At 43.3% G+C, this 23,897-nt stretch overlaps 1 protein-coding gene and 1 long non-coding RNA gene across 3 annotated transcripts in view; both read right to left on the bottom strand.

The window, feature by feature from the left end:
- Positions 1 to 23,897, bottom strand: part of LOC143807584 (uncharacterized) — a 1,151,218-nt gene that overhangs the window by 1,038,482 nt on the left and 88,839 nt on the right. The window lies entirely within an intron of this gene.
- The window catches only part of NHSL1 (NHS like 1), a 242,124-nt gene that overhangs the window by 160,786 nt on the left and 57,441 nt on the right, over positions 1 to 23,897 (bottom strand). The gene's annotated exons all lie outside the window — the stretch shown is intronic.

The following is a 23,897-nucleotide window of genomic DNA, read 5'->3' as shown; positions in this document are numbered from 1 at the left end:
TTTAGAAAAACAAATAGAGATGAACCCTAAAAATGCTCCTTTATTAAATATTCTTTAAAAAGTGAAAAACAATATGAAAAAAAAATACAAAAATAGAAAAAGCACCTTTAAATCCTTGAGACCCAGGCTGGTGTAAATTAGTATATACACATCGACACCGGGATTTTACGAAGAAGGAAAAATTGTTATTCCTATCGTATCCCTACCAGCATAATTAACACACAGACCTGCACTTTAAGCATGGCATCTAATTAGACAAAACCAAAAACAACCCCATTTCATAGTCAATAGGCACGATCAGAATGGATCACTTAGCTTTGCTTCAATGTTGCTAAAGTCCCATGTCCCTACGCGTTTCGCCCCCTCCTCATATCGGGGCTCGTCAGGGGACAAAGAAAAGGAGTGTGCCACAGTGGGGAGACAAAAAGAAAAATGGGTGGGAGTGGGCTGCCCAAGTCACTTATTTATATCTGTGAGGCTAAGATTGCCTTAATTGGAGGCTGTCATGAGACCCTCGCTGCCCTTCCAGTCTCCTGCTTGCCGCGCTGGATAGTACATCCGGTATTCGGATGTACTTCCAGTCGGTGGAACGCATATGCGTGTCAGCCTAGTTTCCCGTGGAACAATCTTTCAGGCTTTGACACGCAAGCTGCGTTGCACCAAAGAAAAAGCGTACTACACTTGCCATCCTATAGTTCTGGACATTACTTCCGTACTGTCAGTCCAATTATCCTGCTGCATGTTTTTAGATCTGCTGGCGTACGCTCTTTAGTTTCAGACATTTATTAATTTTTTGAGCATTCATAATATATAAATTAAAGCTTTGCGGCTAGCTGACGGCATAAGTTTATTATCTTTTAATATTTTTTATTATTATTTTATTGAAGTGTGCACAGTCCAAAAGATGGATTATACATATCAGATCCAATGGAAATTATGGGACCCAGAGCCGGGGTTATATACAAACCCCTCCCATATTAACACATATTCTTTTAAGTGCTTCTATTGCTATGATGCTCAATTAGATATTGGCATCCATCAACCAACAGTGGGTTCATTTGGCTTAATGGGATTCTCATAACAGAAATTTTTCTCCTTCCAAAACGACAAACATACTCATATGAAGCTCACGAAGCTAATTTGCTCATTTAGACCGGCTGGACTCACACTCTGCAGCCAAAAAGTCCACCTGCTTTCCCTTTGCAGGATTTTCTTGTCCCGGTTACCTTGTCTAATAGATGGGCTGACCACTTCAATAGCTCTGAATTTAATACTTTCGAGGTCATCCTGATGTTGGGAGTTAACATGTCTTGCTATTGGGCTGTCTCTCTTGTTCCTGATGTTTCCCACATGTTCCCCTATTCTCACACATAATTGCCTCTTGGTTTTACCCACATAATCTTTGGGGCAGGAACAGGTACACAAGTAGATCATCTCTTCGGTCTTAAAATTTGCAAAACATTTGTTTTTATAAATTCTTTTGGTAACCGAGCTCTGAAACGTACTGTATTAGATGGTATAATTTATTTACAAAAGCTGCAATGTCCACATCTAAAGGTTCCTACAGATCTCTGATCCAACCATGTCCCTTCTTTTTTAGGGCGGTATATTGACTACTGACGACTTGATCTTTTATTGATCTTCCTCTTCTGTATGTCACTGAAGGATATCGGGGGATCCATTTGGCCAAGTTGGGGTCTGTTCTAAAAATTCCCCAATGTTTCCTTAATATTTTCATTACTTCAGGCTGTTGGTTGTCATATGTACCTATAAGTCTCGTCATAGGATCTTCATTAATTGATTTACGTGGATTAAGCAAAGTGGATCTATTAGTGGTCCTGGCACTGTAACATGCTTGATCTATAAGGGCCCTCGGGTATCCACGATCACAAAACCTCTTTTTCAGTTCCTTAGACTTACTGTGGTAGTCAGTGTCCGTGGAACAGTTCCTTCGTAATCTGAGGAACTGTCCCTTGGAAATACCCCGTTTTAATGGAATAGGATGATGACTCTCACATCTAAGAAGATTATTAGCTGCTGTAGATTTACGATAGATTGTAGTTTTTAGGGATCTGTCTGCATTTATTGAAATCAGAACATCAAGAAAGGCAAGACTGTTGCCTCCCACTTCATAGGTGAACCTCAGCCCCAATTCGTTGTCATTTAAATGGCCGATAGAGATTTCATCCGTCCAGAGGATGAGGATGTCGTCTATGTAGCGGCCCCAAAATTGGATATGGGGGCCCCAGACGACATCCCTATCCCCAAACACCACTGTATCCTCCCACCAGCCCAGGAGCAAATAAGCATAAGTGGGAGTACAGTGGCTCCCCATTGATGTGCCCCTGAGCTGGTGGTAGAATTTACCGTTGAACAGATAGAAGTTATGTCTTAGGATATACTCAAGCAATTACACTACAAATTTATTATGTGGAAAAAGGTGTCTACCTCTTGTATTGAGAAAAAATTCTACAGCTGCAGTACCTGCCTCATGATGAAAGCTTGAGTATAGAGCCTCAACGTCAATAGATATGAGAATGGTGTTTGGTTCCACCATTACACTATCAAGTTTGGTTATGAGGTCAGTGGTGTCCCTTAAATATGAAGGCATTGCCGTAACAGAAGGTCTTAATATCCTGTCATGGTAGACGCTTCTGTTCTGGGTAGCGCATCTATCCCCGACACTATTGGTCTGCCCTTTAGTGGAGGGAAATCTTTATGGATCTTTGGGATGGCGTAGAATGTGGCAATTAATTTGTGCTTACACTGATGCACCCTGCGCCTGCAGGACAGCTTGAATTTCATTAGGGTTGCTTATCGACCATCCAGACTATTTGGCGTTGCAACCTTTCATCAATTTTTCTCTGCCGTCCTCTTTCAGGGAGATTAGGTACAGTGTAATGGGTTGTAAACTTCTTGATTATGCTGCGCACCATGGACAAAGGAACATCAAGATCTCTGGAGATCGACGTGTAACCTTGAGATTGTTGATATTGTTCAACAATTTTAGTTCTCAAGTCCTCAGACAGTTCTCTTCTAATCTTTCTGTTTTCCATGGTTAGTGTGGCACACACAGACATGCAATGCAAATATTGAGACAACTTGTCCGCTTTTTATCTTGTGTCAGGTGTGATTTTTATATTGCCCACGCCCGTTACTTATCACAGTTGAGTTTGATCATCACATGCTTGAAACAAGGATGTTTACCCACAATTTTGTAAAGGTGCCAACAATTTTGTCTGACTCATTTTGGGGCTTTTGTCGGAAATTATGTCCATTTTGCCTTTTTTCTGTGTTTTTGTGTTGTTGCAATAAACATAAAAAGTAATAAACATGTATATAACAAAACGTGTGTAAATACAATAATTTTCTGGGAGAAATACTTCATTTTCAGCAGCAATTTCAAGGGTGCCAACACTTTTGGCCATGACTGTAGCTGCACATAGCCATTCCTCCGTTACTGAGAAATCACTTTTTGAATTGATATGCAAATGAGGCTGTATATTTGAAGCCTCTGTCACTCCAGCTCTATTTCCTCCCAGTTCCCTACTTCTACTTGACTGACAGCTCCTTTGCCTGAAGTCACAAAGCATAAAGACTGTCAATCAAGCAGGGAGAGGTAGCACTGGGCTGGGAATAAAGCTGGAGTGAATAAGCTGTCAGATCTACAACTAGCTCTTCAGCCTCATTTACATATCAGGTACTGATTTCTCAGTAACAAATCAATGGACTGGCCATGTTGAATTATTGCTGGACTAGTATGAAAGAGAAACATTCACAAATAATTAGTTTGGGGGCAAAATCCTGATGACAAATTCTCTTTAGACTGTTTTTCTCTGAAATGCCACAGCGTTTCAGAGTCAAACAAACATGGCTGAAATCATATAGCCAGTGCCTGATACAAGCTTCCCATGGTTCAGGCAACATGGATCCGCTGTTAGGTTGACTTTTGTTGTTACTATTTGCTGAAGACTAGAAGGAACAAGGCGAAGAGGAAGACCAGCAACCCGACGGCACAGAAGACCCTGGTGGACCTATCCAGGCTTGTACAAGTTCGATCTTCCTACAGAGCTTTCATCCATCAAGTCATCATGGCTTGAGATTGAGCTGAAGGCTGTAAAATAATAATAATAATAATATATACGTGTCAGTCATGCACTCGTGTTTTTGTAAAGTGACCGCAAGCGGTAGCCATGACCAGGCTGCTGCTTCACATCACCCTGGCACTTTACAGAAAAATCGTGTCCCAACGTACTGCTCAGTGCGGGGAGCATCACACCCAGGTGTAGGCCACAGCCCTCCACTGTTTCCAGGCCTTCATCCTCCGCAGCCGCCATTTAACTCAGAGGACACGCACTTCGTATTAACCAACAACAGTTTACTGGACAGTTCAAGTTCATCAGATTGTAACACACATTATTGGGCACAACACTTCTTGTTCCTTGTCTCCTTTACACAGTATATTTCCAGCATTACAATCTGTTCCTCCTAGACAATCCCTATTTTGGCTATTCCTGTCTGACATGGGGATTTCCTGTCCAGTCCTGCAGTGCATCCGGGATCCGCTACCTTCCATTCTTGTGGTTCTGCGTCGACTGTCCTCTTGATGCCAGCGGATAAGGCACTCCTCACAGTACCTGTACTGAGCCCTGAGCTCTGGACATTGCAGGGATGTCCATAAGGATTATAGTAAGGCCTCCCACTGCCATGAACAATAGTTCCACGCTGCCAACAGACACCCACTACACTTGAACTTAACCCTGGTCACTGCACTTCCCTATCTGACTACCAGGAAGTAGTCTGCGTTTTACTAAAATTAGGCCCATCCCATTGTGGGCTAGTCCCAAACATTACTGTACTTTATCCTATGTCCAGAGCTACAGTTACTGTCCTATACTAGTATGTACTCAGCCTGCTGTCCTAAATCCTAATGTATATCTTACCCTATGCTGGACACTACCATATCACATATAACATTGTTCACAGTATAATACATCGCGATTGATGACTTCAGGGGTAGAATAGTGCAGACCACCATTCTTACATTTTCATAGGGCAATGCTGAGAAAGCCTCTGGCAGACTCCTCTAGCAGTGGCTTATCTCCCCTAAAAAGAAAAGGATCAGAAGTTGGAATTCCAACTGCCCAACTCTTCTTCCCTTGAACGTCATCTGTAGAAGGACAGTAGGGAGGCCCCACATACAGCAAATGCTTTACCAGTCTAATGGGTTTAGGGGCCTCTAATAATGGCAAGTGTCACTGATAATTTGCTTTTAGATCATTAAAGGAGCATTTGCAGCAAGATTTTAAGGAATTTTATCTTCCCTAGTTCCACTTAGATCTGTATGCTGAGATCATGGTGGAATCCTCTGGAATTCTATGGGATTTATACATTGCAATCTACAAGTTGTCACCAACAACAAGAAACTATTGTCACATATTCAACTGACTAATGTTACCAGTGAGAAATCCCTGAGATTATCCAATGGTATAAATGCACCTTACCTTCATTCTGAACATCTGTCAAAGCTTTACTTAAATCCCACACACAAGCCTATCTGTATGGAAAACTGATTTGCCTTTGTTCTGATAGAGACATTTTCCAGATGGCCAACAGACTTTTATACCCTTTGGAAAAAGGTAGGTGGATAATGGTCTGGAAAAAAGACACATTTCCTTTTAGGTAAAGGAAAAGATGATGAAGCGGATTTCAAGACTAAATATATCTAAATTGAATGAGACTGTGATAAAAGCAATAATCTGATTTTGTCAGAGTGTGTTATAGAGCACAGTATATTCCGAAAAGGTAATACTGTCATAGAAAAGACTTCTGGAAAAAGAGCCTATAGAAAAAACAACATGAAGAATTGGCAATAGCGCGATATTAAAGGGAATATGATGTAGGGGCTGAGACCCTGATTCCAGAAATGTGTCAATTACTTTACTGGTTACTACAGTTTTGATTAAAAACTGTTTTATCTGCTGCAGATTTGGCAGTGCTCTGAATGCTGAGCCCTGTATACCTCAGGCAGCGTTTCATAATAAAATATTCACCGTTGCAATAACGCAGCCAGCAGGGGTCTGCTTCCTACAGTTGGACAAAAGATTTTTCATTCATCTAAAATATCTTTCTCCCATGAACAATCTTTCTTTAAAGGAAAATTCCCAGAAGAATGTTTTTTTTTTTCGCCTGGTGCTATTGAACATCTGTGTCCAGAAAGAATGACTTTAAAGACCAATGGTCTAAAATGTCAGCATAATGTTCACCAAATGATCATTATACAATGGTCTACAATGTTTATACAGGACGATATGAGATGATTTTAAGCAAGAATTAAAATCATTTCACTCGGGTGGTAAACAGGGATAATCTTGAAATGCAGTATTTTCCTTACCAGTCAGTGTAAATGGGCTCTTAAGAGTAATATTTCCTTCAAAAGCTTAATAACAGAAAAAAGCAAAAAAAAGCATTGAATGCTGACTGTCAGAAGGGAAGTTAAAGGGGTCCGTGACTTTAACCAGCCTGTTGCGTATGGCGCTGTTCTTCCCCGTCACAGAGCGGTCACAGGCTGCTCCTGCCGGAGATTTAGCTGCCTCTGCTGACGTCAGAGTGGAGGGTTCTTTATCGCTCCATTCTGTCGGTACTTCCGATGTCATTCTGATTGACAGCTAGATCCCCACTGTCTAACTGATGGAGCCGGCTGTCAATCAGAATGACGTTGAAAGTCACACCACATTGCGTCAGCAGAAGCAGCTGAATTCCCGGCAGGAGCAGTATGTGACCGCTCAGTGCCGGGGAAGAACGGCACCATGCACAACAGGCAGGTAAGCTGCAATTACCTGCCTGTTAGTGCTTAGATACATTTTTGTTCTTTTTATAAAGTCCTAGATAACCCCTTAAAGGCCTTCACTTTTCCTGTAGCCCTACAGCACAGCAGGCGTTTGTTTAGTCGATTACAATCATCCATGTCAGAGACGCACGTCAAGAATAAACACGTGTAAGGAATAAAATAGCATAGCAGCCATTAGAGAAAAGCTTCCAAATGTGGAACAATATATGTGGGAATAATTAGGACAACCTGCCGTTATGTGGACTGATTAGAGACAACTAAAATAAGGAAAAGACCAATTTGCTGTGAGAGTATCACCGCCATCATTGTTCTCTGAAATACCATCATCATTTTTTAAATTCTGGTGTTCTGCAGAAAGATAGAGCATTTAGGTTGTTGCCTAGTGTCTCATAGCAGGTGAGATGGGTACTATAATGGCTCAGTGGTTAGCAGCGCTATTAGCAGCCCTTATTGAGGCCAGGTTTGAAATCTTACTGTAGGGGGGTGGTGCTGTCATGGACAGTAAGGAACATGCTGCCACTTTAAGAGACAGCACCCCCTTGTCTGGTGTTTTGGAATGTTCTGCTCCCTCCTGCAATAGACTGCGTGAATGAACTGTCCTGTGCTGAGGGGAGGGGTTGAGCCTTTAGAGCGTGTGAGCAAGAGCTGCTGCGGAGAACATCTGTGCTCGTAGCTGTGAAAGAGGACCCACAGCCTGGGATGGAGTGGACTTGTGAAATTGGACAGACTCTTCGGGTGCAGCAAGGGTGGCTGTCCTGTGCTAGTTTGAGAAGCCACGAAGATACTGAGAAAGGGATTTACAGTTTCCAGGAGCACCTCCCGGACCCAGAAGCAAGGAGGACCCAGAAGCAAGGAGAAGACCACGTTTCACGGAGTTGGCAGAGAGCTGTGCGGACCACCGTACTAGACTGTTGGGGGCCCCCCCGAGACTGGATCTGAGTCCCCAACATCACCGTGCATTTGTTCCTGTTTTGTGCACATGTTAGGGCCTAGTGTAGGCTTCAACAGACAGAGCACGGCAGCCGTGTGGCCTGCTTAGAGAGGCCAGGGAGGCTATACGTAGAGTAGCATCATTCTGCATTTACCGTTTGCATTTGCTTGTGTACGTATTGATTCTGTAACAGTTGGAGCGCCGTGCTATTTGACGGACAAGCTAAAGAATACAACTCTTGTAAATTATCTTTTGCCATTGCATACCCCTGTTTGCACCTTCCTCTTCCACTTCTTTCCTTGCCTTCCAATAAATTTACCCTTTGTTTTTTGCACCTCATCTTGTGTATGGTAGTCTCCCTGCACCGTGGTGGTTTCCCGGCCATCGCTTCATTACCATGGACACCACCACCAAGGAGTTATGGTCCAGGGCATCTTAGACAGGTGTCTGATGAATGCTCATCCGGCTGACAACTATCTCTCCTGACGGCTTCATACACATGAATACTCGCTGAGAGTTCACGTGTTTTCAGTGGGAAGAGTGGAGTATCTTCTGGGAGAACAAAGAATAATACATAAAACTGTTTTCACCGGTATTCTTGTGCACACTTTGAAGACTCTCTACATTTTTGCTTAACATAAACTGGCACAAAAATTTGACAATTTTTGACGCTTTCACGCCAGTCCTGTCCAACTCTTCCAAAATGGGCACAGTTGGGGCAGCACAGGGGACGTGGCATCTAATTCATTACCAGATGTGGCGTACTTCATTCCGGACTGGAGTAAGATTTCTGGAAAGGCACATGCCACATATAATATGTGCTGAATTCATTACGTCTTAATGCAGTGGACCTCCAGAGCCACCAACAGGTCATGTTTTCAGGATTTCCTTAGTATTGCCCATTATATAATTGCATCACCTGCACAGGCAAGAATTCCATCACTTGGGCCATACTAAGGAAATCCTGAAAACATGACCTGTTGGTGGATCTTGAGGGAGTTGGGGAACAATGTCTTAATGAATTAGGTTCCTCTTACTCCTCCATGCCCTTTCATTAAAACTGGTGCGTACAATGCCAGTCTTAGTAAACTGCACCCAAAATGTTTTAATTCAAACTTCCCGATGATGTTCTCTCCCAACACTACCTGTCATAGAAGAATAAGAAGGTATTTGGGGCCCTAAGTTCCCTTGAGCCCATCCTATACTCTCGAATGTAAACTATTGGTACTGGTAAAATAAATAGTCACATTGGTGTGGACTATGTCAGAAATGGCTACCATAGCATTACTTGTATTATTAATAGTTACAATGACCAAACATAGGCAAATCCCTTACATTTGCTGAATGAGGAGGACACAATTATCACTTAACACATGGCCAGTGAATAAAAAACTAGTGATTGTAAAAAAAAAGTCACATCATTGTGCACATCGTGAATAGACAAAGCATGAAGATTATCTAACGATGACACGCAACTAAAGTAATCGCATTACAAAATGCACAGTGCAGTCAATTGACAATTCATTTTAAAGGGCATGGGTGAGTCCGAAATATGTTCAATGAGCAACATTCCATTCACAAAAAGGGGTAGTCTTCCGCGCTCACTGCTCCACCCCAATTCTCAAAGTGGAGATCAACAATCTATTCCAATTTTATTCCAGATGACATTTTGTTCATTTATCTGTCAAGTAGAGAAGGCAGAAAAACCTGTCCGTGGTAGAACATGCAAAGCATCTACATAGGCGGTTCACACACTTGTCAAAAGTGACAGCTGCTGGACCAGAGAAGCTCATTTACATAGGTACACTTCCTAGGAGCTTAAAATCTCCCAGCAGCAGTGACATTTGTCCAACACATACTATTAAAGGGGTTCTCCAGAATTAGAAAACACGGCTCTGAGTAGCTCTTGTCTATGAGCTGCGTCTACTATTTCAGCGCTTACATGACAGTAGCTGAGCTGCAATACCCAACACAGACAATAGGCAAGAGGTGTGCTGTTTCTAACTTCAAACTATTCCTTTATAGGGACTGTCTGCATGTTTTTTCAATGTAATCCGACAGTAGCATAAAATAGGGCAAGAGAGCCTGATTTCATCTCTGTATCACTTACTGAACTGTTTTGTGTATTTTTGATAGAATCTCTGTTGTAGATGTAGCAGTGGTCATGCAGCGCCCCAGAGTCCTGGTCGTTGCAGTACTGTGGCTCCGCCACTAAGGGGAGCTATGGTACGTCTGATGGCACTGAAGGAGTTCATCTGACCAGGTATCACAGACACCAATACATTTCACCGCCGGGCCTCCAGGGGGAGCTAAGGGTTCTATTCATTAGGCCACTCCTCACACACTGGTAAAACTGGGGGTCAGGCAGGAAGTTAGTCAGAAAGCTGACTGGGTTGGAACCAGGCAACACCTTGTGGCAGAAGGTGTTGCGGGAGAAGATTCGGTAGGGTCTCTGTCGGGAGTGGGATCCTGACAGAGACTTGGCAACTAGAGAGAAAGCAACGGGACCGTGCCTGCTCAGTATAGCGGCGGTGCCCAAGAAGGGATTGGAAGCGAGATAGATTGTGCTGAGTGAGAAACGAGATCAAAGCGACAAGGAGAATACCAGTAGGGGTCGTGCTGTAAGATCGAGGCAACATTCTACTGAGGCGCACAACCGGCGGCCGGAACGCCGAGGGAGTATTACAATATTCAGCTTCAAGCAATACTCTAAACAGCGGCAGGACAGTCAGTCTAAGGCGGGCTGTCTCACTTAAATCACCTATGCAGTCTTGGGGGGCAACTTGTGGAGAGGGGCGACTCTAGGGTCCCGGAAGAGCTCCGAGCCTACCCGTCATACGGGTGCCGTCCTAACCGCTACATCAGGGAGGAACGGAGAATTAGCAGAACATCATCTAATTGAGTTGTGAGGGAACTTAAGAAACGGACACAACAGTTGTGGGGACTTTCCGTAAGCACAGCAGGGAAGGACCGCAACACATAGCGCTAGAAGGAAGGCACAGATTTCCACCTGCTAAGAGAACTCTGGTGGTGCCATTGGACCGGCCGGACTTGCGCAGCCTGGCTATCTGGACTCCGGACTGAGGACCCAGAGATCTTCAGTAAAGAGGTAAAGAGACTGCAACCTGGTGTCCTCGTTATTTACTGCACCGCACCACTACAGCATCACCATCATCACCATCATCCCTCATATCTTTCACTGTACGCCCCTCAGCAGGGTCACGGACCGGGCCTAGCCACCGTGACAACCCCAGAGCAGAGACTCAGAGGCCCGGTACTGGGTACCCCTCGGCCCTGCGGCAGTGGGGGCGCTACATTTTGGCGTCACGAACAGGATCTACTTAAGCCTGAAGAATCAGGTCATGTGTGCCTTGGAACTGTGATTTATCGTGCTTGGACTGTGCTTTATTACAAGGACTGTGTATTGCCACTTGCCGCCAGAAGTTCCCGCCAAAACCGCCGCCATTACAGCGCTAAGAGGAGCGCAGGAGAAGAAGAAGGGCGTGGAAGTGGGCGTAAACAAGCTGAAGAGCGCGAAAGACAATGGCCGCCTAGTCTAAGTATTTCTGCCCCTTGAGGACGTGTCCGTCAGCAGCAGAGATCCGCCTCCTGATCCTCAATGGAGGGCGGAGACCGAGGAAACGACACCGCCCACGAAGGAGAGAGCGGGAAAAGGACGAGGAAGGAGGAGCGAGCCACATGGAGGACGCCATGGCCAGCCGCCCGGAGCCGGAGCGTGGGGTCGGAGCCGAGGACTCCCCCAGCTACCCGGAGAGGCACCGCAGCCAGACCTCCACCGCTGATGCTGAATTCCTGCAGGCCGGAGTGGACAAGCTCAGCGACCGACCCCGGCGGACGCAGCTGAGCACTGAGGCCGGGTGGAAGAAGATCTTCATCGGGAGCCTCGCCGGACGCCTGTCGGCAGCCTCGTCTGGCCCGGAGCAGGAAAGAAGTTCCAGCGCTCTGAAGCTGGAAAGCAAGGCCCTGCCGGAAAGCGAGATGCTGCAAGCAGAGATGACAACGCCGCAGCGCGAGGCCCTGCAACCAGCGCTACAGGCCGCAGTGGAGACGGAGCAGACCGGCACCGGAGGGACCGCATCTGAAGCAGGTATGAAGGACGACCCTGCCCTGACGACCGACACCACTCCAGTGACTGCTAGTGCCCCAGCTGCTGACTCCGTTCCAGTGACTGACCTTGCAGCAGCCGCTACCTCTGCTGCAGCAAATGCCCCTACTCAAGCTGCGCAGACCTCCATCGCTGCGCCCGACTTAACTGTACATGAAAGACGGATTAACGGCGTTTGTCCAGCACTGGGTGTAACCCTGGACCTCACTTTGCCCAGGCCAAGAAGGGTTAAGTGCCAGGTGCAGCCCTGGAAGCCGTCCAACTAAACCTCGGAAACCTGAAACTGTACATAGTTAACTGTTTGTTTCCCTGCTTTTTGCTACTTTAAACCCGACCTGGGTTATTCTTAAAGGGATCCCTTTGTTTACCCGGGATCCCTTCTTCTGCTTTTTTGTTTTGTTTCCTGTTTATTCATTACTGAAAGAACTGCTGGATCATGAACAATGCATGATACAAACTTCTTGTAAATAGTTTGCACCTTCTTAAAGGTGCTCCTTACTGGTTTTACATAAAAGAAGGACTCTTTGCGAAGATACCGCACCGGAGTCCTTACTGTGTACGGACTGGTAGCTGGAGAAACTGCGCTACCTCATAAAGACTTGGTCCCCTCTTAAAGGGGATGTTCATATGTTGCACTTACGAGTAGTATTGCCTTAAGACAGTTAGCTGGCAATAATGTTTTGAAAGAAGAAGTGATAATGTTTTGATATAGTGAGTTATATGTGGTCAGTTAGACAATTATAAGAAATGTTGATAATGTGCTCTGGAATAAAGTAATTATTGGAAAGGTGCAGTAGACCCGTAGGGGTAGACATAAAGTCCTGCATAAGTGAAAGCTAGAAGAAAGATGCAGCAGACCCGTAGGGGTAGACATAGTGTCCTGCATACATGTTAGTAAGAAAAGTAGTGAAGGAAGTTTAATGTTTTACTTAATAGGAAATGTTTAATAACGTGCAAGAAAATGAGGACAGGAAGTGAACCCGTAGGGGTTAGTGGTGAGTCCTCTTGGGAGCCATACAGAGATGGCTCATTGATCCTAAACTGAAAGAAATGTTATGTTCTATACTATGTATAGTAGTTGAAAAGACAGAAGGCTCGGGCTGAAAGGAGCGGTCCTGTAAGAAAGGAGAGGCAGTAGGTCTGGTGCCGTTAGGACAGGCGGTCCTGCAGATTTAAAGAAGGAGAATGTAAAAGTCAAATTTCCTTATAATGTGATTATGAGAAGGTCTTTAGCGGATTCAGAGTGTACGTCCTTAAAGGCAATGTTAAATTATTGTTCCAGAATTTGTACTAAGTAGAATACCCGGTTGGGTAAGAAAAGTTAATTATAGCATGTTGCTATGATATTTAACCATGTTTGTAACGTTCAAGTGTCCTCACCTCCCATAAAGGGAAGCTCTGTTTAAATATACTTATTGTTATTGCACTCAACAAAATTGTATGTCTTTTTGCTAACCTGTATTGTTGTTTTCTTCCCAGTCCCGGAGTACTGGATTTAACCGGGGGGGAGTGCAGCTCCCCAGAGTCCTGGTCGTTGCAGTACTGTGGCTCCGCCACTAAGGGGAGCTATGGTACGTCTGATGGCACTGAAGGAGTTCATCTGATCAGGTATCACAGACACCAATACATTTCACCGCCGGGCCTCCAGGGGGAGCTAAGGGTTCTATTCATTAGGCCACTCCTCACACACTGGTAAAACTGGGGGTCAGGCAGGAAGTTAGTCAGAAAGCTGACTGGGTTGGAACCAGGCAACACCTTGTGGCAGAAGGTGTTGCGGGAGAAGATTCGGTAGGGTCTCTGCCGGGAGTGGGATCCTGACAGAGACTTGGCAACTAGAGAGAAAGCAACGGGACCGTGCCTGCTCAGTATAGCGGCGGTGCCCAAGAAGGGATTGGAAGCGAGATAGATTGTGCTGAGTGAGAAACGAGATCAAAGCGACAAGGAGAATACCAGTAGGGGTCGTGCTGTAAGATCGAGGCAACATTCTACTGAGGCGCACAACCGGCGGCCGGAACGCCGAGGGAGTATTACAATATTCAGCTTCAAGCAATACTCTAAACTGCGGCAGGACAGTCAGTCTAAGGCGGGCTGTCTCACTTAAATCACCTATGCAGTCTTGGGGGGCAACTTGTGGAGAGGGGCGACTCTAGGGTCCCGGAAGAGCTCCGAGCCTACCCGTCAAACGGGTGCCGTTCTAACTGCTACATCAGGGAGGAAAGGAGAATTAGCAGAACATCATCTAATTGAGTTGTGAGGGAACTTAAGAAACGGACACAACAGTTGTGGGGACTTTCCGTAAGCACAGCAGGGAAGGACCGCAACACATAGCGCTAGAAGGAAGGCACAGATTTCCAACTGCTAAGAGAACTCTGGTGGTGCCATTGGACCGGCCGGACTTGCGCAGCCTGGCTATCTGGACTCCGGACTGAGGACCCAGAGATCTTCAGTAAAGAGGTAAAGAGACTGCAACCTGGTGTCCTCGTTATTTACTGCACCGCACCACTACAGCATCACCATCATCACCATCATCCCTCATATCTTTCACTGTACGCCCCTCAGCAGGGTCACGGACCGGGCCTAGCCACCGTGACAACCCCAGAGCAGAGACTCAGAGGCCCGGTACCGGGTACCCCTCGGCCCTGCGGCAGTGGGGGCGCTACAGTCATATTGCTAAACTGTGTATAACCCCGCCCACACCCCTGATTGGCAGCTTCCTATGTACATTGTCAGAAAGATGCCAATCAGAGGTGGGGGCGGGGTTACACAAATGAGCGTGACTGCTGTGCATGTGAGATTTAGTCCATAGTGATAATTTCCTTTTGAGAATACACTGATTGTATTGAAACTACAACTGATATATCACTGGAATTAGACTCACTTGCCCTATATTATGCTGCCACCAGATTAAACAGCAAAACCTGCTGACAGATTCATTTTAAAGTCTTAAAAATATCCTAGATTGTGACTTTTTAATTACAATTTCCTCTTAATTCAGGAAAAGCTGCTCCTTGGCGTTACTTTATTTGGTCACCAATCAACCAGCAAGAATTCTGGCTCTCACAGACCTGTTTTTCTTTAAGAAGTCCTCCTGCTCTGCACTCATTACCTGTATTAATTGCACCTGTATGAACTCGCTACCTGTATAAAAGACACCTGTCCACACACTCAATCACAATCAACCTCTCCACCATGGCCAAGACCAAAGAGCTGTCTAAGGACAACAGGGGCAAAATTGTAGACTTACACAAGGCTGTGATGGGCTACAGACTGCACCGTATTGAAGGGAGGATTGATGGGGTCATCAATCACAAGATTTTGACCAATAACCTCCTTCTCTCAGTAAGAGCATTGAAGATGGGTCGTGGAGGGATCTTCCAGCATGACAATGACCAGAAACACACAGTCAGGGCAACTAAGGAATGGCTCCGTAAGAAGCATTTAAACGTCCTGCAGTGGCTTAGCCAGTTTCCAGAACTGAACCCAATAGAAAATCTTTGGAGGGAACTGAAACTCAATGTTTTCCAGCAACAGCCCCAAAACTTGAAAGATCCGGAGAAGATCTGTATGGAGGAGTGGGCCAAAATCCCTGCAGCAGTGTGTGCAAACTTGGTCAACTTCTGGGAAATTTGGACCTCTGTAATTGCAAACAAAGGTTTCTGTACCAAATATTAAGTTCTGTTTTTCTATTTTATCAAATACTTATTTCATGCAATAAAATACAAATTCATTATGTAAAAATCATACATTGTGATTTTCTGGAATTTTTTCAGATTCTGTCTCTCACAGGTGAAGTGTACCTACGATAATAATTACAGACCTCTCCATTCTTTGTAGGTGGGAAAACTTGCAAAATCGTCAGTGTCTCATATACTTATTTTCCTCGCTGAATATACCCAGTCGGAGTGATTACATTGTGGGACCTCAGAAATAAGTATAATGCAGTCTTAGCCATTAGATTTTACATCATTTGTAATAGTATTACACAAAACAAGTAAGAGCAAGACAAGACATAGAAAAGCCATTAGGTAAATCTCCTGAGAGTTTCTACCAAGTTGGGTTTGTTCTATTAGCCAGCCAAGTTTCTGCAGGCCTGGCAGTCCGCCTCGTGGAGGTACCAAATGAAAGAAAACATTTGCTCAAGTGGTTTACAAAAAACCTGCACTTACAAGTTACATTATAGTCACAATTACTGTAATAACATTCATGATATAGGCCTGAATACAAAAGAGCCACCATGGGCATTGTGAACACAAGCTAAGTCAGAAGACCTGTCCTTACTAACCAGCACTTTCACCATCACACATGACAAGCGCACTGCTGCCCTATGCTCTGATGATAAATGGTGGTCTTCTAAGACAGATCATAAATGTTCCAAGGTGTGTTCACATCGGGGGCAGACACATCATTGGTGCAAGAGGTAAGGGGACACTCCAAAACAGGTGCAATTGTGCATTATGAGGAGCTAGCGGACTGCAAAGGGACCATATACTGTTCTTGCACAGGTTACCTCTTTTGTGTCCAGCACTGGTTCACACTGTGCCTTTTTCCAATGTTACCTCTTTTGTGTCCAGCACTGGTTCACACTGTGCCTTTTTCCAATGTTTTGAGCAGGTCTGCTACAAATATGGAAAAAGCGCTAACAAAACAATCAAAAAGAATAGGTCCTATTAATTTCTATAAGAAAATGACTTGCTGTTCATATATTCAGACTTTTGAGTGTCATTTACATGATTTATGCTTTAAAAGATGCCAAGCATTTAAAAGAACTAATAAGTACATCCTTCTGGCATTTTCCACTAGAAAGACACTCAAGGACTCCTCAGAATCCTGGTGTAAAAGATTTGAAAAGTCACAAAATGTATACACAACTCTGAGTTGCGCCTAAATTTTGCGATTGTTGAAATCTTTATCCAAATTTTTCCTAGCTCCGATGAAGCATCTTCTGCTTGAAAAATGGATGTTATTGACCCCCTAAAAAGATGACCATACCCTGGGGCTGAGTCATCAAAACTGGCACACTCGCTCAATGCCAGTCTTGCTTGGGTAGAAGGCTTCTGAATTAATTAAGAGGCGCATGCCACTTAAAGGGAACCTGTCACCTCAAATTGGCGGGATATTTAAATGAGTTTTTACCGGTCCGATGGGCGGCGTTTCCTATTCATTTCTCCACCCCGTCCGTCCCTGTTGTCCGCAATATGTTAGTGAATTTGAGTACGTGTGCTCCATGGTTGGCGCGTGCGCAATGCAATCTTCGGTGGCGCACGCGCAGTATGCTTTGCCCAACTGCGGGCAAAGCCGAAAAGCATTACTGTGCATGCGCCCACGCACTATGTCCTGCAACACAGCAAAATACTTCCGGGACATAGTGCACAAATTCACTAACATATTGAGCACAACAGGGACGGACGGGGTGGAGAAATAAAGAGGAAATGCCACCCATCAGACCGGTAAAAATTCTTTTAAATATCCCGCCAATTTGAGGTGACAGGTTCCCTTTAATTAATTTGGCACCTCTTCTGAGTGATGTGTGCCACACCAGAAATGCAACTCCGGCTAGTGACTATAATAGCATATCTGGTGTACAAAATGCCTGCCCTATTGATGAATTTGATGGGCAGGCATGGCCACGCGTCCACTATGGCTCCTATTCATCTCTACTCATTTTGGAGCACCTGATGAAAATGGACATGAAAAACAGCAAAAATCACAACATTTTACCGTTGCACACAATATTTGCAACTTTTGAAAGATTCTACACCAGTTTTCGGGCATAAAATCTTTACTGTATCGGCCACAACCGATAAATGTCTCCTAGTTTGTGACCCCACTGCTGGAACCCCTAACAATAAACTGAAAGAGGATCTGGGGCCCCCAACAACAGTAATAAATTTGAATAGAGGGGTGGGCGAACCTGTTCCATGCTACTCCATTCAATGTCTATGGGTCAGAGGGAAAAGCCGAGCGCTGTACTCCATCAGCCCAATCGACTTTGTATAACGCAGCCTTGCACATACTCACCCATTCAGACTCCTCTCCCTCTTGTGGTCATGTAGTCCATCTAGTACTATTTATCATCATTGCTAGAAAAAAATCAGCCTTCCCAGTCTGATATAATTTGTCCTAAAGTGCTCCAGTTATATGTGGCAATAGATGGCAGGACAACAGGAAGGTTACTTGAGTTATATGTTTTTCTTTGTGGCTTTATATTGGCAAGTGTGTAGTTTGGGGTCACTCACAGAACAATGACCGTTGGCTAATGTAATAGGACAGCGTTTCATGTAACACTAAGCCCGCGCTCCCACCGGAAAATGGAAGAAAACTAAACACCCACATGAATAAACAGAGAGTGAATAGTAAACAGGGATTTATGCTCAAACTAAAGTACAATGAGCCATTTCATAAGAGTCATAACCAAAACATGGGGCTGCTTAGCGCCAAGTCTGCTCATATTGGAGGCATTTTACAGTGGGCTTATATTTTATCAAGTAAGTAAGTTACCTATACTACATGGTGGGCTCTGAAATTAGGCCAGGGACCACAGCTACACAGATAAGCTCCTATCTATGCAGCACTGTATCTACAAATGGTCTAAAAGAGAAATGACCGTTTTGATAAATACAAAGACCCCGATTAATCCAGACCGGTGGGAATGAAGCCGTTCTTGATGAGGGGGCGTGTTGGAGTCAAGGGCCTACTAATGAATCAAGCACGTCTGTGCGCCTAGCCACTTATCTTACACCAGTCTTGGGCCCAAGGTGGTGTAAGGTGTGCCATAGCCTGTCATGGATTAGTAGAGGTATGGCATCACACCCCGATTCCACTCCAGCTCTTCATTTTACAAACAGAACTGTAGAAAATGAAAGCTGGGTTGTAATTGATTTCTGGAATTGTTGGCAAGTCTATGTTTGTGACCAGCCCTTTAAATCCTTATCTGAAAACTAGTAAACTTTATACAAATGTTCCTTGGACAATATCAGGAAAATAAAATTGCACTTGTGAGACTAAATTGTAATGATTTAGCCAAGGCTAGATCTTGCCAAACTAGTATGATGTATGATGGAGCCGAGGTGCAACGCTGCCAACGTAAACAGAAGAAATCATTGTCACATGTGTGAAGCGGTCTAAGATTTCAGGAACACGCCATTAACCCCTTCTGAATGTAAATACTGGAACGCAGAGTACACAAAGCAATCTCTTAATCATCCGAAGCATACAGCGCCATTCTCATGGTTGTAATACCCATTTGTAATGTGTTTATTTACACTTCTTAAAATGGCCACTTTGGGGGAACCTATACTAATCTATTAGTGCATTGGATAAACAGCTGTTCCCTAATATCCTCCATTTACTAGCATGACAGTCCAATAATAGATGAATAGAAGACACGCTATCGTTCTACACGCACAAGGAATATCATATATTTAGATTACCTCTTAAAACACCTTGGTCCTTATTCATCATACAACCAAGCTCCAGAGAAAAAGTGGGTAGCATGGGCACCCTGCAGACAACGATACAGTATCTTATTAGAAAGATAAGGTATCATGGGCGCCTTGTAGTCAATGATATTGGATTTAATTTACATCAGATATACTCAGGCTTGGACTGGACCACGGGAGAGCAGGAGAATCCTAAGGTGGGCCGCCACCCTCTTATATGAGCAGTACTTGGCACTATATACTTGAAGCACTATGTACAGACAGAGGCAGCATCTTATTCATTTACCAATCCACCCAGTTCATTGTTATGGACATTTGTGATTAAGAATAATTTACATGGAGATGAAAAGTGGGGTCTTAGAGTTGGTCAGAGCTGCGCCGATAAAAGGTGAAAGTGGCAGCGGGTAAGTATAATACTGGAGGCCTTAGTTGCACCACTCCAGAGCTGCAATAAAAAAATAATCTGTGGAGTGTTGTTTTAAAATGGTTCTAATAGCGACTTTTTTGTTTGCGCCTTATTAATTTTTAAAGTTATGCCTTTGACTTTACTTTGTTGCATTTTTTTTGTTTGACAGTATGCCTGTGATCTTTCTTATCCAGATGTTTTAGCCTACAAATCTGCCTAAACTTTAATATGCAACGTCTCTGTTCGGCCTCACACAGGAGGTCTCAAGTGCTCCCCTCCTTTGTGACATTTATATGCTTTAATTCGGCAATGATATGAAATTGTAAAGACAGGACAACATTGTTATCATTTTTTAGGTTGACTGTGGTCTTGATTCATCATTTGTTGTTTTTTTTTATTTTTTTGTTTTGACTTTCTTTTTGCCCTGCAGATTTCGTGTAAGATTCAACAAAATGCTACACAATGGTCGATGAATTCTGTGCAAATTGAAAGTTGTGTTTTTGGTTTTTTTTTCACCTTTTTAGAATTACAAGTCACACGATCGTGTAGAATGTCATATTAGTCTATAATTGTGCAAAAGAAAAAAAAACCCTCAAAAATACACCAGAGCGGTGAACAAAAAGTGTCAAAGCGGTTAAAAAAAGGTATAAAAAATATATGAATATGAAAATGAATTCGGCAAACAAAAAAAAAAGGTAAATAAAAGAGAAAATTATTAAACAATTTTTTGCAAATTCAGTCGTGAATCGGACTCTAGGTATCTTAGGATGGCAGGAAACTGACAGCTGTTTTATACAGATAGATAGATAGATAGATAGATAGATAGATAGATAGATAGATAGATAGATAGATATGAGATAGATAGATAGATAGATAGATAGATAGATAGATAGATAGATAGATAGATAGTTGAAACTATACGTTTACATACACTATATGAAAAGACACATATGCATGTGCTTTTTTGGGGGGGTCACTTAGGATTACCATAATTATATATATTTACCAAATGCCAGAATGAGAGGATGTGTCAAGGCATTTTTATTACTTGCAGCATATATAAAAATTATATGTGTGTATATATATATACGGTATATAACAGTATATATATATATATATATATATATATATATGCATGTATATAGTATATAGTCATTCATGTCAGGATGTAAAATACACTAGGGCAGATTTATGAAACTTGTCAAGATCTTTCTTTGTTGTGTATAGCAACCAATCACTGTTCAGTTCACATTTTTCAAGAGCATTATCGAATGAAACCTGAGCTGTGATTGGCTGCTCTGTGCAACAAAAATTGTTTGCTTCTACTTAAATAATTTCCATCGCTGATTGTAATGGGATATTATCATAAAGAAATGTCTTGCCCTATGATCATTAATTATTACAGCTATCGCTCCCGACACCCCCTTTCACATGAGAATTTGGCTCGGACAGAGAAAAGGCTCATTCAGATGTCAGTTTTTCCTGTGTTTTTTTTTTTTTAGGATAGAATGGTCCTCACCAAAGCTGTGTGCCATCTGTCTAATTTTCATGTTTGTTTGATAGAAGTTTGAGAAACCTTTTTATACCCCCCCAAAAATGAGGACAAATCTGACACACTGACGAAAATCTGATCCAAAACACTGATGAAAATCGGTCTGTTTTTTTTTAAATTTTTGCGCAGACGTGTGAATGAGGCCTTAGCCACTGTCAGAGGAGCCTAGCTGCTGCCTATCTACCTGGATACTAGAAGAATCGGCCTCCTGAATTCATACTGCCTCATTCTCACCTCCTCAACCTGTCATTGATGGTCAGAAGACCCCCATTATTCATGAAACGGTGGGCCAGTCCCAACAGGCCTTACTCCCACCAAGAAAAAGTAGTATTTCCACAAATGTGCTATGATACATAAACTCTGTTTGGAAAATGTTCCTAAAACAGAATGTAAAAATCACATTTTACTAGATTTGCATGGCTTTGTGTTCAAGGGGAAAATTCCAATAACAAAACGCAACGTACCCTGAATATCCCGTTATTTTATCTCATTGTGCGAAAAGGTATTTTGTAGGAATGCGACTAATTACAATTTTTTATTACAGAAACAAAAAGGTAGATGTGAACTGAGCCTCAGAGATAAGACTCTTAATTCCTCATAGAGGAAAATAAAACTATTGCGATAATTATTCTTAATTACACATGTTACAGGTAATGATTGGAGGTCTCTGAGTAATCACCCATTGTACAACTCCATTTCTCTTTATTTGTACGGCACTGGTTATATCACAGAGCGCTACAATGGTACTAGAGATCCGCTAACATGTAAATGAGGAATATTCCCGTTTTCCTGAATTCTTACGTTACACAAGACGCAAACAGTATAAAATATACCTTGTAGGAGAGGTCTTTGGATCTCAGATGAGGCATGCTTTGTCCTTGTTTGCTTCCTCTTCTTCACTCTCCAGAAGTATAGTCCCCTGATTGGCATTATGCCGAGCTTCCGATGTGTCACGGTACAATTACCCAAATTATCAAGATGATCCCTAACAGCAGGGATAAAGATTGTATTAACAGGACAAAGCCGCACGCGTGGATTCTCCTTAGGGAGATGGAGGAGGAGAAGATCAAATGTACTTCTCCTTTAAGAAGAATGAGATTTGGGCGAATCAAAAGCTCCGCTACTTCATGTTTACAAGCCACTGTAAAGATCAATAACGAGTACTGAAATTAAGAATTCCAGTAATGACCTGATATCAATAAGCGGATGGGAAGATGCTTCATTTCAATAATCAGTTCTCGCTCTGCGCTGATTGCTCGATTGTGAGAATATTACTGCTCGGAGTGACAGGAGCAAATTGGCTCATATTTAATTGGAGATGTCGTTCATTGACAGTAACATTATTTTAATATTGCTCTTTATGGGCTGAGATGAATTGAAAGGTGCGTTAAAGAGAGAATGCATCATTTTACTAAGCACTAACATGGTTTGATCTTTAAATAGTCTGCATTTTCTTTTTAAATGGAATCTGGCAGCAGAAATTTGCTACTGTAACTAAGAGCAGCATGATGTAGGGTTCAAGACCCTGATTCCAGTGATATGTCACATTAGTATGTTGCGTGTCCCATTTTGTATAAAATCACTACTTTATCTGCTGCTGATCTACCAGTTATCTGAATGTTGAGTTCTGTATAATCCCACCCACAACAAAGATAGCTTTCTGCCTATGCACAGTGTACACAGAAGTTTGTGCATCAGTGGTGGGGGTAGGATTATACACAACTCATGAATATGGAGGGCTACATGGCAGCAGGATTACTAGTCCTCTAGTGATAATCTTTTGTTGATAAAATAGTGATTTTATCAAAACTACAGCAAGTAGCCCAGTAAGTGACACATCGCTGGAATTAGTCTTTACATTATGATGCTCTTAGATTATGTGGTAAAAACCTGGTGACAACTTACCTTTAAATATACAAAGATGTATACTGAGGAGTTATGAAGATATATAGTGTGATGGGAAGTTATAAAGGGTTTAGATGATAAAGCCCACCATGCATATGAAAGCCAGCGGAACCTGCCAGCCTGGATCATATGACTGATGCTGGAGGAAAGAAGATAACCCATGATGAAGCCAATTTCCGACAGTCGGCCAGCGGAACCTGCCAGCCTGGATCATATGACTGATGCTGGAGAAAAGAAGATAACCCATGATGAAGCCAATTTCCTACAGTCAGCCAGCGGAACCTCCCAGCCGGGATCATATGACTGATGCTGGAGGAAAGAAAATAACCCGTGATGAAGCCAATTTCCGACAGTCGGCCAGCGGAACCTGGCAGCCTGGATCATATGACTGATGCTGGAGGAAAGAAGATAACCCATGATGAAGCCAATTTCCGACAGTCGGCCAGCGGAACCTGGCAGCCTGGATCATATGACTGATGCTGGAGGAAAGAAGATAACCCATGATGAAGCCAATTTCCGACAGTCGGCCAGCGGAACCTGGCAGCCTGGATCATATGACTGATGCTGGAGAAAAGAAGATAACCCATGATGAAGCCAATTTTCTACAATCAGCCAGCGGAACCTGGCAGCCTGGATAATATGACTGATGCTGGAGAAAAGAAGATAACCCGTGATGAAGCCAATTTCC

This window comes from Ranitomeya variabilis, chromosome 2 (assembly GCF_051348905.1).
Source record: "Ranitomeya variabilis isolate aRanVar5 chromosome 2, aRanVar5.hap1, whole genome shotgun sequence".
NCBI lineage: Eukaryota > Metazoa > Chordata > Amphibia > Anura > Dendrobatidae > Ranitomeya > Ranitomeya variabilis.
Note: the sequence above shows the minus strand (reverse complement) of the source record. Positions and strands in the feature narration are given on the sequence as shown.